This window comes from Lolium perenne, chromosome 7, assembly GCF_019359855.2.
Source record: "Lolium perenne isolate Kyuss_39 chromosome 7, Kyuss_2.0, whole genome shotgun sequence".
NCBI classification, from domain to species: Eukaryota; Viridiplantae; Streptophyta; class Magnoliopsida; order Poales; family Poaceae; genus Lolium; species Lolium perenne.
This window is the reverse complement of record NC_067250.2, coordinates 270,860,831-270,878,733: the sequence shown is the minus strand read 5'-3', so window position 1 is coordinate 270,878,733 and position 17,903 is coordinate 270,860,831.

Below are 17,903 nucleotides of genomic sequence, written 5' to 3'. Positions count from 1 at the left end.
TAGAAACCCTCCCGGACTCTGTAACTTGTGTATTACGAATCCCTCGGCTCCGCCTCTTATATAAGGGGGAGTCGAGGGACAAAGAGAGCATCGATTCATTGTTTAACGCAACCCTAGTTTTCATAATCGTCGAGTACTTTTCGGCTGAAACCTTCGAGATCTACTTGCCCTCTACTTCCGACTAAAACCCTAGTCTACAATCTGTAGGCATTGATAAGTTAATCCATTGTCAACGGGGATTTAGAAGAAAATGTCTACATGAAACAACCCAAGGGTTTTATCATGGAGGACAAGGAAGAAATGGGATGCCACATAAATAAATCCATTTATGGATTAAAACAAGCGTCCAGATAGTGGTATCTAAAGTTTAATGAAACAATTAAGAGATTTGGATTTAAAGAAAATATTGAGGACAACTACGTTTATGCAAAGTTTAAAAGTGGGAAATATATTTTCCTAATATTGTATGTGGATGATATTCTGCTTGCCAGCAGTGATGTTAGTCTACTGCAAGAGACAAAGAAGTTCTTGTCCTCAATATGAAAGATCTTGGTGAAGCATCATATGTTTTGGGCATAGAAATTCACCGAGATAGAAAAAATGGATTATTAGGCCTATCGCAAAATACTTATTTAGAAACGATTCTAACTAAGTATAATATGCATAAGAGCAATGCCCACTGTCAAAAATCGGCCGAGATACTGATTCATCATCCGATTTATCGTGAATCGGGTGATCACCGATAAGATTTCAGCATATCGGCCAATTTATCGCGCCACCGATATTTCTGCCGATTTTCTGCATTTTAGCCGATATTTCGCCCGATTTTTACTCTCATGGCCGATATTTCGTCTGATTGTTAGTGAAATTTCAATGAAGTTTGGTATGGCAGTCGATATTTTCGTCCTATGGTTGTGTAGAATTATGCATTAGCTCAAAATTTCCATTATTATTAATTCAAATGCAAGGAATCAAGGTAATACTTATGTGCAATGCTTAAATATTATTTTTTGCATAGCATATTATAGAAAATTTAGTGTAAAAAATTAGGATTTATAAAGAATAAGCTGATAGATGGCTGACCGATAAAATCGATTAATCAAGCGATAAGCGATTATTCCTTATTTTAAGGCCGACCGATAAGTTAAGATTAATGATTTCTTAAACATTGGCAATGCCACACCTGCCCCTATAGTCAAGGGCGACAATTTTGGGAAATTTCAAAGTCTTCAAAATCAATACGAGCTCGATTAAATGAAAGCGGTTCCATATGCTTCGGTCATTGAAAGCCTACAGTATGCACAAGTGTGTACTCGCCCCGATTTAGCCTTTATCACCAGAGTACTCGATAGATATCAAGAAAATCCTAGTTCTGAACACTGAAAAATGGTAAAGAAGGCATTGCGTTATGTGAAAGGCACAAAAAACTACATGCTAACATACAGAAGATCCGATTTCCTAGAAATAAGAGGGTATTCAGATACAGATTTTGTGGGGCATAAAGATGATAGAAAATCCACATCTGGATATGTATTCACTCTCGCAGGGGGAGCTATTTTGTGGAGAAGGTCCAAATAGACGATAGTTGCATCATCCACGATGTATGCGGAATTTATAGCATGTTATGAAGCCACGGGTGAATGTACAAGGACGCCGCCTAGAGGGGGGGGGGGGGGGTGAATAGGCGGGTTATAAAAACTTCTACTTGAGAGCTAAACAAGGCGGAATAAAACTACTCAAGGTTTACTTGTTTAGCTCAAAGCCTATCAAATAGGGCTTTGCCTATGTGCGCCAACAACCTATGCTAAGCATGATGAGCAACAAGGTGATAACAAACTAGGTATAGAACATCAAGCATGATGGATATCAGAATGTAATGCCCATAGGTAAAGGAGCTCGGGTTGAGAAGTAACCGGTGCACGAGGAGACGATGATGTATCCCGAAGTTCACACCCAAGGGTGCTATGTAACATCCCAAAAAAATATCAAAATAAAACAAATGAATTTCCCTTGTTCCAAATTTTGGAACCAACAAAAACTTTTATTGAATTAAGTTTGAGGCATAGTGATCTTGGTTAATTCTTGTGCAATTGCCATGATTGCTTGTTATTAGTAAGTGAAGTGATCCAAAACCCTAAACCTCACCCCTCTTTTCATCATCCTGGTTAAAATAAAATAAAAGGAAATTATATAAGAAAAAGGCATATTGTGCCTATGGCTATATTTATAAATCCTTACCCTAAGCTCTTCTACCTTGTTTAGAGATTTAGAAAACCATCATACCCCCTACCTAGCACTTATCAAACTTAATCCAAGTTGTTTCCAAAGAAAATAAAAAGAAACTAAAAATGCCATAGAGGCATATGAGAGTAAAATAGCAAATTTGTGAAATTGAGATCCTTGACCCTAAGACTTGTAGTGAATGGTTGAATCCCTTCCATATACCATTTCAACACTCAACCACACCAATTGGGTCAAGCCAAGTCAATTTTAAAATCAAATGCAACATATGCATAGAGGCATATGTGGCACATAGCCATTTCACCGAATTTTGCCCTATGACTTTAAACCTTGACCAAATGATGTGAAACCATCTCTCAACCTAATATAACACTAAATTGACCCTAACCCATATCCAAGTAAAGCAATATCAACCATTTACAAGTTTAGTAAAAAGTGACACCTCATCTCTTATGTATTAAGGTCAAATTTGCAAATCTTTGAACAAGACCACTTGAATTGGGTTCAATGCTCTTAAAATGTTTCTAAACTAATAAGAACCACTTTAGAGTCAATAAAAGTCAAATCAATTGGAGGGAAATCAAATAGGGAGAAAATTCCCAAAATTCACTCACATACACATTATGCCATATTGCAAATCTTCACCAAAGGCCACCATTACTTGATCTATTGCTTGTGTAATACTTAAATATGATAAACTAACACAAATGCATCATTGGATCAAGAATCAAACACAAGGAAATCTCAAATTCAACTTACATGTGATAATGGTCATATTGCCATTTTATAAAATGTTCCCCACTTTACCCCTCTGTATTTCTCATTTCTTAACCTAAACTTAGTCAACTAATTCCATGTCATCCAAGACCAAGTAAAAGTGAACAACATTCATGTTGACCACACATGCTAATGTTGACCAGGTTGACCAGTATGATTTTGACAAGTAGAGACTTTGAAACTATGTGAAGATCAACCCCAAATTTGAAATCTCACAAACCTTGACTAAAATGAGCACCACCACCACCAATCTTTCCCAGTAATTACATCATTGAGCTCCACCAAAAAGAAATCCAAAATTCCACAAAAATCTTCATGCGGCCATTGTGTCGAGCACCTTGTGTGCACAATCTGGAAATTGTGATACACCCTATTATCCTCTGGTCCAAAGCCTAAACCACTTTCTTTTGGTGATCATCACACCCCTCTGCAACCCCTGCATCATTGCCATGTCCTTGCACCACCATTTTAAGTGGAAAAAAATGAAAGAAAGATTCACACCGTGCACCATGCCGGCCACCGTTGCACTCAAACGATCTGAGCCCCTACTCTCCCCTACACCATGTCTACTGCCTTCCCTGCATCACCCTAAACACGCTCGTACTACCCCTAAGCAAAGAGACGCACGCTAGAAGCCAACCCGCACGCGCCCAGCACCTCGCCACGGTGTGCCAGACACGCGGTGAGCGCGCCCAGACGACGCCCTGGACGCGCCAGTACATGCCCTCGCCTAGACTCGCTCGACCGTCTCTATCTCTCTCCCTTTGCACGCATGCTCACCACCCCTACAGCTAGCCACTAGACATCCTCAATGACACGCGGGAACGCCCTAGCCGTCGCCATGATCACCGACCTGCCGCGCATGTACTGCCCGCACTTGATCGACGCCAACACGCCCCCGTCCTCCCCTCACTGCCCCTTCACGCGCGTCGTCCTCTCCAAGACCCCAGCAACCTAGCACGACCCCTAGCTTGCCCCTTCGCCGCTCCAGACGCCGGCGCCATGGACGACCTCCCACGGGCACCGCAGCACCTCGCGCCCCTATAAAAGGAGGGCCTCCCTGGATGCTCTCTTCACACCCATTCACTCTCCTCCTTCTCCTAGATCACCTCGACCCCTTCCCCTCTCCGATTACACACCACCTCGCCGGAATTTGCCCGGAACCCGCCGCCGCAGCAGCTCGACGAAGCCGACGATTCCGAGCACCCCCGGAGCTCCCACGACAACCAATCGACTCGCCGTCGTCTCCAACGTCGAACGCCAGCCTCGCCGACGCTCGCCCGCCTCCAGGTAGCTCTCCGACCCCCTAGTCTGGCCGCCGGTAGGGTTGGATCTCCGGCGAGCCATGTCGAGGATGAGGACGACCCTCAGCCGTGCGATCGTCTTTTGATCCGACGGCCCTCCTCGCGTACCGTTTCGGGCTGGGAAACCACTGGCTGACAGTGGACCCCGCCGTCAGCCCCGCTCGTCCAGCGTGGCCGCCCACTGGGCTGGCCCGTTTAACCCCTCTGCGGCCCATTAGCATTTCCCGCCAAGCCCAGCAATTCGAATATGATTAAATCTATTTGGTTCAAATCCAATACTGCTGCCCACTTCAAATTTGAATAGTTTGAAATCTACTACACCAAATTTAACCAATCTTATATATTTGGAAAGCTCATGAAATTATCTAAACAATGCCACTGGCCTCACTTGCAAATTATCTGTAGAATTTAAATGATAAAAATAACAAAACAGATACTTTTCTAACTTCAAATAAATACTAAAAATTATCTATAAATGATTTTGAGTTGATTCCAACTCTAATAATTCACCTTTAACATATTTTAATTGTTTATGCAAAAATATAGCATAGTTGTTTTGCATGATCATGGGCTAGAATCAAAATATTGACTATGTAGTCAATACTAGCCCATTTAAACCATTTCCAATTTTAGGAATTTAAATCTATGAGGTGTAGCACCTCATTTAAATCATTCTCACAAGTGATATGAAGTAATGTGTAGACCTTTAAATGCTTAGGCTCATACTTGTTCACTTGTAGATTTTAAATCTAAATAGTATTTACATTTGCCATGGTTATTTAAATCACATGAGATGATGAATCTCATTTAAACCACTTTTCTCAAATACTAAGTGAGAAATGTTGACCTTGGTCAACATGGGATCATCCCTGGTTATTTGAGAATATTAAATCACCTCAATAGTAGTTTCTATTAAATTAGTTACAACTATGTGTTAAATCATATGAGAGGTATTCCTCCCAAGTAAATCTTGTTCTCAAGTAATTCAACATGAGGTAGTGGCCATGGTCTATATACTCTCATATTGAGTTATTTGGTGGCATTAAATCACTAACATGTTAGTATTAAATTGCATGAGGTATGGAACCTCATTTAAATCATTTCTCTCAAATGATAAGTATGAAGGGGTTGACTTTGGTCAACCTAGGTCATATATTATTCATAAGAGAAATTAAATCTTAAGAAGAATTCAATGAGAGGAAATTATTTCCCCAAACCAAAGATAAACCCTACTTCCAAATTTCAATGAGAGGAAATTATTTTCCTAATGTTAAATAAGGAAACCCTAGAATAATGGGTTGATAAATGTTAAGTAGTGATGCTAGATCCTTTGTGTGTGAGCCAATAAGGCTAATTAAGATTACTTAAGTGTTGTTTGGTGATTGTATCCTCGTATTCGTTTATAGACGCTAGTACCGGAGACTATCAAGAGGAAGAGGTCTTCTACCAAGAGGAAGAGCAAGAAAACTTTGATCACATCACCAATCAAGGCAAGCTATTACCAATGCAAGCTAGACTAATGCAAACTATTTTGGTTGCAAGTTTATATTCTTGCAAAGTGCAAAGCTCTACAAGAGCAAGGCACCATTATATTTTACTTTATGAACCTATCCCAAGTTTTTTACTTATCAAGCTTTACTTGATTTTATTTATCAAAGTTACTTTTTGGTTTATGATCCACTTGGTTGAATTATAGAGTAGTACAAGAGCATCACACTTAGCCTAGCAAGCTCCAAGATACTTAGCACCCCTCATAACTAGTTGCTAGTGCTCAAGATTAAAAGTGACTACTCTAGTTGGGAACTTGTGAATTGAAATGACTTTGAAAACCTTGGAATGAGGAGTCATTCTATTGAGAGATTTTGAAGGTGAATATAACTGGTGAATGACTTGGTGAATTTTACAAAAACTGATGGTTGGGTTCGGATGCGATACCATTCCAATTTTACAAGTACCCCCACAATACCTGAATCTGGGTAAGGCTTAGCTGGAAACTTATGTATTTTAGTATGGGTTCCCTCTGAACAAGCGTCATCGGGGTTATGCTGGAGGCTGCCTCTACAGAAGGAATGATGTGAAATGACGTGAAATGAGGTGAATGTCCGGCCCAAGCCCTGTGCAGTTCCCAGGCTGACCGCGTGTCTTCACTGGGAGGCCAAGCTCATGGGGAGAGGTGCCTATACTAGAGTATGTAAATGAAAGGTTAGGATTGGTAGTTCGCGTACTGCGTACGATAAATCAGGGCCAGTTACCCCTGACGAACTATTGCAATTGTTGTGGCACAAGTGTATCACCTCTGCAGAGTTAAACCTATTCGAATAGCGGCGTCCTCGGTTATGGACAGTTGGAAAGGCCATACTGTTCCGTCATCAGAATTTTTCTAAAAATATGAATGGTGACTTCTGATTTGAATTGAAAGGTGACTTTGACTTTGAATCACAACTGAGTTGTGGGAATGACACTAATGTTCCCACTTGAGTTAGTTGAGCAAATGAAGGTTTTTGTTTATTAAAGTGTTTATGAAATAAAACTGGCTTTATGCAAATGAAACTAGAGCTTAGAACCCCCTTACTATAGTTGATAGTATTTACCTTAGTTTTAGTTTGCGAGTACTTTAAAGTACTCATGGCTGTGTCCCTGGCTATTCAAATGGCCAGACTATGAAGAGGAGTACCAGAACCCGGAAGAAGGACAGCAAGACGTCTACAACAACTAGGACCACTCCTGACGTCAACAGTTGCCTGTGGAATAGATGGACTACTACTACGCTACTTTCGCTTCCGCTATGTGTTATGTAATGAATAAATAGGACTTCTATTATTGTAATGAGACTGGATCATGGGATCCTTTATTTGTAAGACGATTATGGTATGTAATGAATGATGTGTTGTGATATCAATCTATTATGTCTCGCAAAAACAATATTCCTGGGATTGCGAGGAATGGCATAATAGGCATCTGGACTTAAAAATCCGGGTGTTGACAAGTTGGTATCCGAGCCATTGTTTGACCTTAGGAGACCCTAGTTAGAATGGACGTTCGAAAAACTTAGTTTCAAAACAAAGAAAGTGAATATTTCTGAAAACTTATTCTCACCCTTATCTTAAGATCTTTTCAAAAGAATAAATCCATGCTCTACTTTTCTTTATAATTGTACCTAAAATTTTGCACACTTGATCACTTCATTAACTTACTCATCCTCATTGCTCACAGATGGAGTACCAATGGGAGTTCTATCAGCTTGGTCACGGAGGAGAACTACGGTTCGAAAAGGATTTGAAGCAACTGGTGGAATACCTAGGCCACCCGTATTCCGAATTCTTCGGAATACCCCTCAAAAACCACTCCGGAGAACCACCTCGGTGGGAAGTTTCCACTGATCTCCGAAGAAAGCTTAGAGCCCCGGTATGGGAAACCATCTGGTTTTCTGTAACGGGAAACACTTGGAAGGAAGGACTAGTCAGAGCTATGCAAGAGGCAATTTTCCGTCTGTGCGGACAAAATGAGGACAAGATCAAGAACACTCGTTTCATCTACTACCCAAGACATGACCCCATAGGAAGACCGATGACCATGCCCCCGCACACAGAGATGAACCCCTATGTAGCACACCAGGACTTCAGGATGTACAAAACCTGCAGGGATTTGGACAACGCCCTCGCCTCTCGCCAAGCACATTTCCCCTGAAGACGAAGAATTCCACCCTAAAGAGTAGTATCATTTAAGGCACTTTCGTATGTGTGAGTTGTATCAGGATCCCCTTGTATCGTAGAGCGATGAATGGTTCTTCAAACCAACGGTGTGTTAGCTTTGTAATGTGTGATGCTTGGTATGAATGAAAAAGTGTTGTTGGTTTTTACCCCCGCAACACTACTCAAGTTTTCAATTTATGAACTTTTTAACTTTAAACAAAACAAACCCTAGAAATTTCCCTCTTATCTTATCATCTACCTCAATGTTCAGATGGCCCCACCAACCCGCAACGCCACCCAGGATGCCATGATGCAACTACTGCAGACGATGATGGCAGACCGAGAAGCCGAGAGAGCTGAACGTCAAGCCAACATTGCCGCACTACAACAGATCGCTCAGAACAACAATGGCCATGGAAACCACGATCACCCTGGATCGAAGCTGAAGAACTTTCAGAACACCAACCCTCCGATGTTCAACAAGACTGAAGAGCCCCTCGATGCTGATGACTGGCTCCAGACCATGGAGAACAACCTTGAAGTTGCGGGAGTTGAACCCGCAGAAAAAGTACTGTTCGCCACCCACTACCTGTCAGGACCTGCCAGAGCCTGGTGGACAAGTGCCCGTGCAATGAATGCGGGACAGATGATGACCTGGGAAGACTTCAAGCTGAAGTTCAGCAAATACCACGTGCCCCAAGGACTGATCAAGAAGATGAGAGACGAGTTCCGTGAACTCAAGCAAGGAAGGATGTCCGTGGTGGAATACCGCGACAGGTTTCTCACTCTGTCAAGGTACGCCCCGGATGAGACCGACACCAATGAGAAGAGAAAGGAAAGATTTCTGAACGGACTGCACGACGAGATGCAAACTGTGTTAGTGAACATTCCGTTCGCTGACCTCGAAGCCCTCGTAGACTCAGCCATACAGATGGAAGGAAAGCTGCATCAGGCCAATGAGAACCGCAAGCGCAGAATGATGAACCAGAATGGGCCCCACAATGCCCAGAAACACCGCAACAACCACTCTGGAGGATTCACCCCCAGAAACAACAGGCCACCTGCTCAGACTTATCGCCCCAACTACGCCAACAACAACGGAGGACCCCCGAAGCCCGGAGGTAACAACAACAATAGCAACCACAACAACAACAACCCCAACAGCAACAGCAACAATGGGAACAACAACAACACCAACACTGGCCCGAGGACTGGAAGCAATGCTACCCCCGTCATTCCCAAGGACAAATCCACGATCAACTGCTATGAATGTGGAGTTGTGGGCCACTACTCCAATGAGTGCCCCAAGAAGCTTGCCAAGATTGCCGCCAACACCGCTGCACCTGCCCAGCAACAGCGTCGCTTCGCCGGTAGAAGGAACCAGAACAACAACAACGGCCGCCTCTACCACATGACTGCCACGGAAGCCCAGGAAGCACCCCAGACCATGCCAAGTATGTCTTCCTGTTAATAAAATGCTCAATCTCTCTTAGGAACCTAACTTCTCTTAAAATCTCGGGACGAGATATGTTTAAGGGGGAAGGGTTTGTAACATCCCAAAAAAATATCAAAATAAAACAAATGAATTTCCCTTGTTCCAAATTTTGGAACCAACAAAAACTTTTATTGAATTAAGTTTGAGGCATAGTGATCTTGCTTAATTCTTGTGCAATTGCCATGATTGCTTGTTATTAGTAAGTGAAGTGATCTAAAACCCTAAACCTCACCCCTCTTTTCATCATCCTGGTTAAAATAAAATAAAAGGAAATTAAATAAGAAAAAGGCATATTGTGCCTATGGCTATATTTATAAATCCTTACCCTAAGCTCTTCTACCTTGTTTAGAGATTTGGAAAACCATCATACCCCCTACCTAGCACTTATCAAACTTAATCCAAGTTGTTTCCAAAGAAAATAAAAAGAAACTAAAAATGCCATAGAGGCATATGAGAGTAAAATAGCAAATTTGTGAAATTGAGATCCTTGACCCTAAGACTTGTAGTGAATGGTTGAATCCCTTCCATATACCATTTCAACACTCAACCACACCAATTGGGTCAAGCCAAGTCAATTTTAAAATCAAATGCAACATATGCATAGAGGCATATGTGGCACATAGCCATTTCACCGAATTTTGCCCTATGACTTTAAACCTTGACCAAATGATGTGAAACCATCTCTCAACCTAATATAACACTAAATTGACCCTAACCCATATCCAAGTAAAGCAAGATCAACCATTTACAAGTTTAGTAAAAAGTGACACCTCATCTCTTATGTATTAAGGTCAAATTTGCAAATCTTTGAACAAGACCACTTGAATTGGGTTCAATGCTCTTAAAATGTTTCTAAACTAATAAGAACCACTTTAGAGTCAATAAAAGTCAAATCAATTGGAGGGAAATCAAATAGGGAGAAAATTCCCAAAATTCACTCACATACACATTATGCCATATTGCAAATCTTCACCAAAGGCCACCATTACTTGATCTATTGCTTGTGTAATACTTAAATATGATAAACTAACACAAATGCATCATTGGATCAAGAATCAAACACAAGGAAATCTCAAATTCAACTTACATGTGATAATGGTCATATTGCCATTTTATAAAATGTTCCCCACTTTACCCCTCTGTATTTCTCATTTCTTAACCTAAACTTAGTCAACTAATGCCATGTCATCCAAGACCAAGTAAAAGTGAACAACATTCATGTTGACCACACATGCTAATGTTGACCAGGTTGACCAGTATGATTTTGACAAGTAGAGACTTTGAAACTATGTGAAGATCAACCCCAAATTTGAAATCTCACAAACCTTGACTAAAATGAGCACCACCACCACCAATCTTTCCCAGTAATTACATCATTGAGCTCCACCAAAAATAAATCCAAAATTCCACAAAAATCTTCATGCGGCCATTGTGTCGAGCACCTTGTGTGCACAATCTGGAAATTGTGATACACCCTATTGAAAGTATAGAGATGGTAAACCTAGAGGGGGGGGGTGAATAGGTTTCTACAAGTTTTAATTCTTTCTTTGCAATATTAGGCTTTGCGGAATATAAAGATGAGCCTAATGCAAACTAGGTGAAGCAACCTATATGAGGATACAACTAACTCGAGCACGAAGGCTCTCACAGGCAGTTAAATCACAAGTAAGGAGTTCGGTTAGAGATAACCGATAGCACGCGGAGACGAGGATGTATTCCCATGTTCCCTTGCTTTGCAACAAGGTACGTCACGTTTGGAGGAGTGGAGGTCCTACGAAGGATTCCCCGCGCCACGAAGGCTCACCCTATTCTCCGGAGCCTATCCCACGAAGGAATAGCTCACTCACTTGTGGTAGACTTTGAGGTAGCCTCCAAACCTTCACAATCTTGCCCGGAGCAAATCCACAGCCCGGATGCTTCCGGACTCCTCTTGCCTACCTAGGGTTTCCAAGGAACCCTAGGAAGCAAGCTTCTCAATGAATACAAGGGGGAATGAGATTTGGCTTGGTAGAACGGTAGATCGGGTCCTCCTCTAGTGATTCCCCGGAGGGATTTGAGTTTGGGTGGAGGAGGAGGGAGATCTGAGGCTTTTGGTGTTTCTAGCAATGGAGTAAGAGAGAGAGAGCTCAAGAACAGCTTGTAGTGTAGTGCCTAACTGTTCAGAGGTAGGAGAAGACCTATTTATAGTGTTCTTCGAAATACGGCCGTTGGTCACTTGCCACATCAGCAGATTCTTCGAGAAACCCGGTCAACCGGATTTGGCGCCGGACAGGCCGGTCCAGAGCCCGGTCAGACCGGGCCACAGACTGGGCCGACCGGTTTCCAACCGGAGCTGGGACCGGGACTTGACCGGGCAGGCTTCTGGGCTTACTGGATGGTGCCCGGATGTCACAGGCGCAGAATCCGGTTGCTGACCGGGCCGCTCGGTCAGGCGCCCGGTCAGACCGGGCCTTGGACCGGAGCAGCCGGTTCGAGACCGGGCTGGTGACCGGACGCACACCGGAGAGCTTCTTTTCTTTACTGGAACTTTCCCGGATGGCACCGGTTCTGGGTCCGGTTGGTGACCGGGCTGCCCGGTGCCAGGGCCGGTCCGACCGGATCTGTGACCGGCCAGGCTCAGAAAAAACTAGCTGATTTTTCGTCGAATTGGGGGGGTCTCCCGTTGCCTTTTGTTCCATTGCTACACCATCATACCTCTTTGGCTAATACCTGAAAGTCATCTTGTAGGCATGTATTAGTCCAAATACTCTAGCACGGTGTCATAGATACCAAAATAATGGATAAGGGTAAAATACCCTTACAATCTCCCCCTTTTTGGTATACGATGACAAACCGAGCTAGAGTAACACATAGATATTATGATAAGCTCTAAACCTTGATTCCATATAAGATATTACGACAGCTCCCCCATAATGTGTGCACTTGGAGAGTTTGCGTTTGAATGCAAAGTGCACCATTTGTGGAATATGAGAAGCTCCCCCAATATCTTTAGGAAACAAGCATGGTATGGACAAGTATATCAACATATATAAGCATAAAGCATGATTATCCATAAAGCATGATTATCCTAACATAGAGTAGCACACATAATAGTCGTCCATATATATCCATACATGAATTATTCAAAGTAGCAAATGGTTCTTGAGAAATCAAAGCAAATACGCACAAGCCATATAAAATCCAAATAAAGCAACTCCCATGGCTTGTGATAATCAAAGAACCCCGTGATTCTAGACTCTACTCTCTTCTCCCCCTTTGGCATCGGAACACCAAAAAGGCGAAGAAAAGAGGAGAGATGCTAGCGTCCCATCAATAGAACTCGTGCCCCGCGGATGGAGAGCTGCCATCACCATCCCCATCGTCATCCTCTTCATCATCATCCGCATTACCGTCATCATCCTCTTCATCATCATCATCAGCAGGAGGTGCATGAGCAAATCTAGGAGTAGGACCACCAAAGTACAGAGAAGGATCAAAGTTCTGGAACATCTCATCAGTGAGAGGAGGCATCTCCCAGTCTGGTGCATGGACAGGCTCCAACTCAGGGCCAGGAGGAGGGATAGGCACATTCCTAGCAGCCATGAACTCATTTTGGCGCCTCCTTGTCTCTTGGTTCAAAGAGAGACTTTGATGTGCAATATCATTTGTATTTTTGCACATCTGCCATAAGCGAGAGAAGAACCGTGCGACACCACGCTGTGGGCGACGAGAGGAGCTGGAGCTAGCATGGTCATGGCGTGCCTTGGACCGGCGCTCAGAAGGCATCATTTCAGGAACATCCGGGTTATCACCTTGGGCAGGTACTTTGAACGCTTCCATCCTGACCCGCTCACCCAAAGTATTGAGAGGAGCGGGCACAACCTTGTTGATGAGCAGCTGAACATACTGGGCAAGATTAGGAGTCAACCTCTCGCGAACACAGCGCCGTAACTCACAGTAGATGAGATCACAGCCATCAATAGGTTGCCGGTGCTCAGGCAGACAGTAGTACATCAAGTTCAGATGATATGCACGGCATTCACTTGTATCGCCGGACTTGCTGATGAGAGTCTCACGGAATAGCTTGGCAAGTAAGAGGTAGGAGTAGTACATCCCAGAGATGGTGGGAGGTCCAGGTGTGGGTTCCGGCGGATAGCAACCGGCAATGTCCCCACGGCTGAACTTCTGCTGAGAATATATCTTGAAGCCAGAAGCACGCCCTCCACCAAACCCCAAAGCGTCACAGAAATCAAGATAGTTGCAAGTGTATTTCTGTTTGCCAGTCATCCAAGTCATAGTCCGAGCTGCATCATCATGGAAAAAGACCGTGCAGTGAAACTGTCTCACCAAGGTTGGACAATAGCACCCATCAGTAGGTGTCAAGCACATAAGATCATACAAGCCCATCCGCCTCAAGGTCGCAACCACAAAGCGAAACTTGGTGGCTTCATACATTCCAATGACATCCTTGATGGCCTTGGGCATAACAATGGTGCCTTTCTTCATGTGCTCGCGGGAGTCATAGAAGTCATCCCACATGACTTGCTGTGTGTTGGTCCAGAAAAATTGATCTCCCCCTGTGTAAGTGGGTTCCTCAAAGCGATAGGGGTTGGACTCTCTGAGTCTTCTCCATCCCCCAATATGCACATTACCAACATGGAAATCTGGCAGTACCTCATCACCATCCTGTGCTGCCTCTTTATCTTTCCTCTTATTGGCAGATTTCTTGATTCTGCCTCCAGTTGAGCTGCCACCTCCCGTAGTCTGAGGAGCACAACCAGTGGAGCGCCGTGGTGGAACCCCGGAGCGCCTCCCTCTCTTGGCAACATGGCCAAGGTCCGCATCAGTCCATTCATCACCTGTGAATCAGCATAATAGGGCGAGGATAGCAAAGAGGTAAGTGTACATGTCATCAGCATATGTGAGGAAGTCAAAAGCATAGCCTATATTCAAGTGTCTCGACGAGATCATGCGAAAAAGTTGGGCGAGCCGGCGCAGGAGCCGGTCCGACCGGACGACAGACCGGACGAGCCGGTTGGCCATCCGGTTGACCGGGCTGTGCGCCGGACCAGCCGGTCGAGAGGCCGGTCGACCGGGCTGTGGACCGGGTCATGCTGAGTTGTGATGTTTGCCCAGAAATTCGACATAAAATCATGCAAAACTCACAAACTTGAACATAGATTATACCAGGAGAGTGAACAATGTGCATAGGAGGGGTGTGACACTCTAGGTGGCATGAGGACTTACTAACCCTAACCCTAACCCTAACTTTTCTCAACTTTCCTCAATAATGGGCAATGGGTGAGGGAAAGCAAGAGGGAGAGGGATAGGGAGAAAGATTTACCCGAAGACATTGTCCTCTTGGCCCAAGTGAGCAAGAGGAACTCGTGAAGAAGGCTTGAGGACCAAATCCCCACGATCTCCCAAACGAGCTTGAGAGGGACCAAATCCTTTGGTGAAGATGCTTGAGAGATCCCGATCTATGGTTGTATGAAGTTTGGGGAGAATCTAGTGGTGGGAGGTGCCTAGGGTGTGGTGGAGATGGTGGAGGCGGCGGCCATGGAGGTTTGAGAGGTGGGGGATAATGAGGAAGAAGATCCCCAAGGGGTATCCTCTTCAAAACATAACAGCCCGCACGGACGGTCGGGCGCCCGGTCGACCGGGCCAGTGACCGGACGAGCCGGCGCACAGGCCGGTCCGACCGGGCCAGTGACCGGCCAGAGGCAATTTTCCCAAAAATGCGTCATTTTGCCTCGTTTTGCCCCTATTCTTTGTGTAAATGTGTGTGAGTGCTCATATGATGACATGTACATATAGATAGATAGATGATGATGAGATGAGCATAGACATGGGATTGGAAAAACACAAAGTTCTCTAGGCATACCCATTGGAGTGAAAATGCAAACAAGATACAAATAGCTACAATGGGCATGATTCGAAGTATATCAAGAATCATAAGAACATTTTGAAATAGTTTTTTTTAAGATCATTTGGCCTTATATAGTCAAATCAAGTTGTAATGAAGGCTCAATGAGGGGCGGGGGATTACTCCCCCTATGTGAAAGCGCAAATGTCATGAGACCTCGAAGAGACATGCTTGGGTCCATATAATGACATTGGGTCTATTTATGTTGCACACATAGGTATGCACCATACCAAGATATGGTAGAATGACTATCCCCATATGTGCTATACCTCTAAGCTAGATAGCAAGATAAATGCAAGAATATAGTGCAAGAAGTTAATCAATCCAAGTTTTTAGGATCAAGAATACCAAGTTCTCCTCTCAAGTTAACAAAGCGGGCTTCATCCAAAGGCTTAGTGAAAATATCCGCCAATTGGTAGGTTGTTCCCACATGAGTGAGATCAATATCCTTATTGGCAACATGATCACGTAGGAAGTGATGGCGAATGTCAATATGTTTGGTGCGACAATGTTGAACCGGGTTGTTGGCGATCTTTATTGCACTTTCATTGTCACAAAGAAGAGGCATCGTACCAAGAGACACACCATAGTCTTTCAAGGTTTGCTTCATCCATAACAATTGAGTGCAACAAGATGCCGCGGATATGTATTCGGCTTCGGCGGTGGATAGGGCGGTGGAGTTTTGTTTCTTGGATGACCAACTCACCAATGACCGGCCAATAAATTGGCAAGCCCCGGAGGTAGACTTCCGATCAACCTTATCACCGGCCCAATCGGAATCCGAATAGCCAATGAGTTCAAAAGTTGACCCCTTTGGATACCATAGCCCGAGAGTAGGAGTGAGAACAAGGTATCTTAGTATCCGTTTGACCGCCACTAAATGGCTCTCCTTGGGAGCGGATTGAAAACGAGCACACATCCCTACACTTAGCATGATATCCGGCCTAGAGGCACAAAGGTAGAGCAAGGATCCTACCATGGAGCGGTATACCTTTATGTCCACATCCTTCTCACCGTCACATGAACCAAGTTGCCCCTTTACGGGCATGGGTGTCTTCATTGGACTTGCATTGGTCATGTTGAATTTCTTGAGCATGTCCTTCACATACTTTTCTTGAGAGATGAAGGTGCCTTTTGCAAGTTGCCTCACTTGGAAGCCTAGAAAGAACTTCAACTCTCCCATCATGGACATCTCAAATTTCCTAGTCATCAATAGCTCAAAAGCTTTGTTATGATTGGGGTTAGTTCCACCAAAAATAATATCATCAACATATATTTGACATATAAAGAGGCCACCCCCTTTAACCCGCTTGGTGAAAAGGGTGGAATCGACCGTACCCATGCAAAACCCATCATGTAGTAAGAAATCCCTAAGGAACTCATACCAAGCACGTGGAGCTTGCTTGAGACCGTAGAGTGCCTTATGGAGTAAATACACGTGGTTGGGTCGGCATGGGTCTTCGAAACCCGGGGTTGAGCCACATATGCGGTTTCTTTTAGGGGACCATTCAAAAATGCACTTTTCACATCCATTTGATATAATTTGAAATTGTGGAAAGATGCAAATGCAAGCAAAAGACGAATAGCTTCAAGGCAGACTACCGGCGCAAAGGTATCCTCAAAATCCATACCTTCTATTTGGGCAAACCCTTGCGCCACTAACCTTGCTTTGTTTCGTATAACAATGCCATTCTCATCTTGCTTGTTCTTGAATACCCATTTGGTCCCAATGACATTGATGCGATGATCCTTGGGTCTCTCAACTAGAGACCATACTTCATTACGAGTGAAACACTCCAATTCTTCTTGCATGGCAATTACCCAATCCGGATCAACCAAGGCTTCATGTACCTTAAGTGGTTCAAAACTAGACACAAAAGCATGATGTTGACAATAAGTGATAAGTAATGCATGGTGTCTCCGAGTTACCACTCCTCTTGAGATGCTACCAAGGACTTGATCCACTTTCATGTCACTTGCCCTTGTAGCGGCCTTGATCTTCCGAATGGTTCCTTCATGATCAATGAATTCATCTCTTGCAAGTACTTGATCATGAGGGACCACTTGAGCTTGATCATGAGTTGAGGATGTTTCTTGATCGTCATCATGATCTTGCTCCATGGAATGAGGATCTTCTTCTTGTTCTTCGGATTGAGACTCATCTTGAGTGGAGGGTGGTTCTTGAGTTGCACTTGATGGTTCGGCTTGAGTTGAGCTAGGCTCTACTTGTGGCGTGCTTGAGACATCTACTCCATCATCTTGATCATCATTATGAACCTCCATGGGCCGGATGTGTCCAATGCCCATATGCTTGATGGCACTAGATGGATCAACATCATTACCTGCAACACATGGAACAACTTGCTCCACTTGGGAGCCATTATCCTCCAAGAACACCACGTCACAAGATACTTCAATAGTCCCGGAGGACCGGTTGTAGTATCTATAGGCGTGAGAGTTCTCCGCATATCCAACAAATATACCCTCTA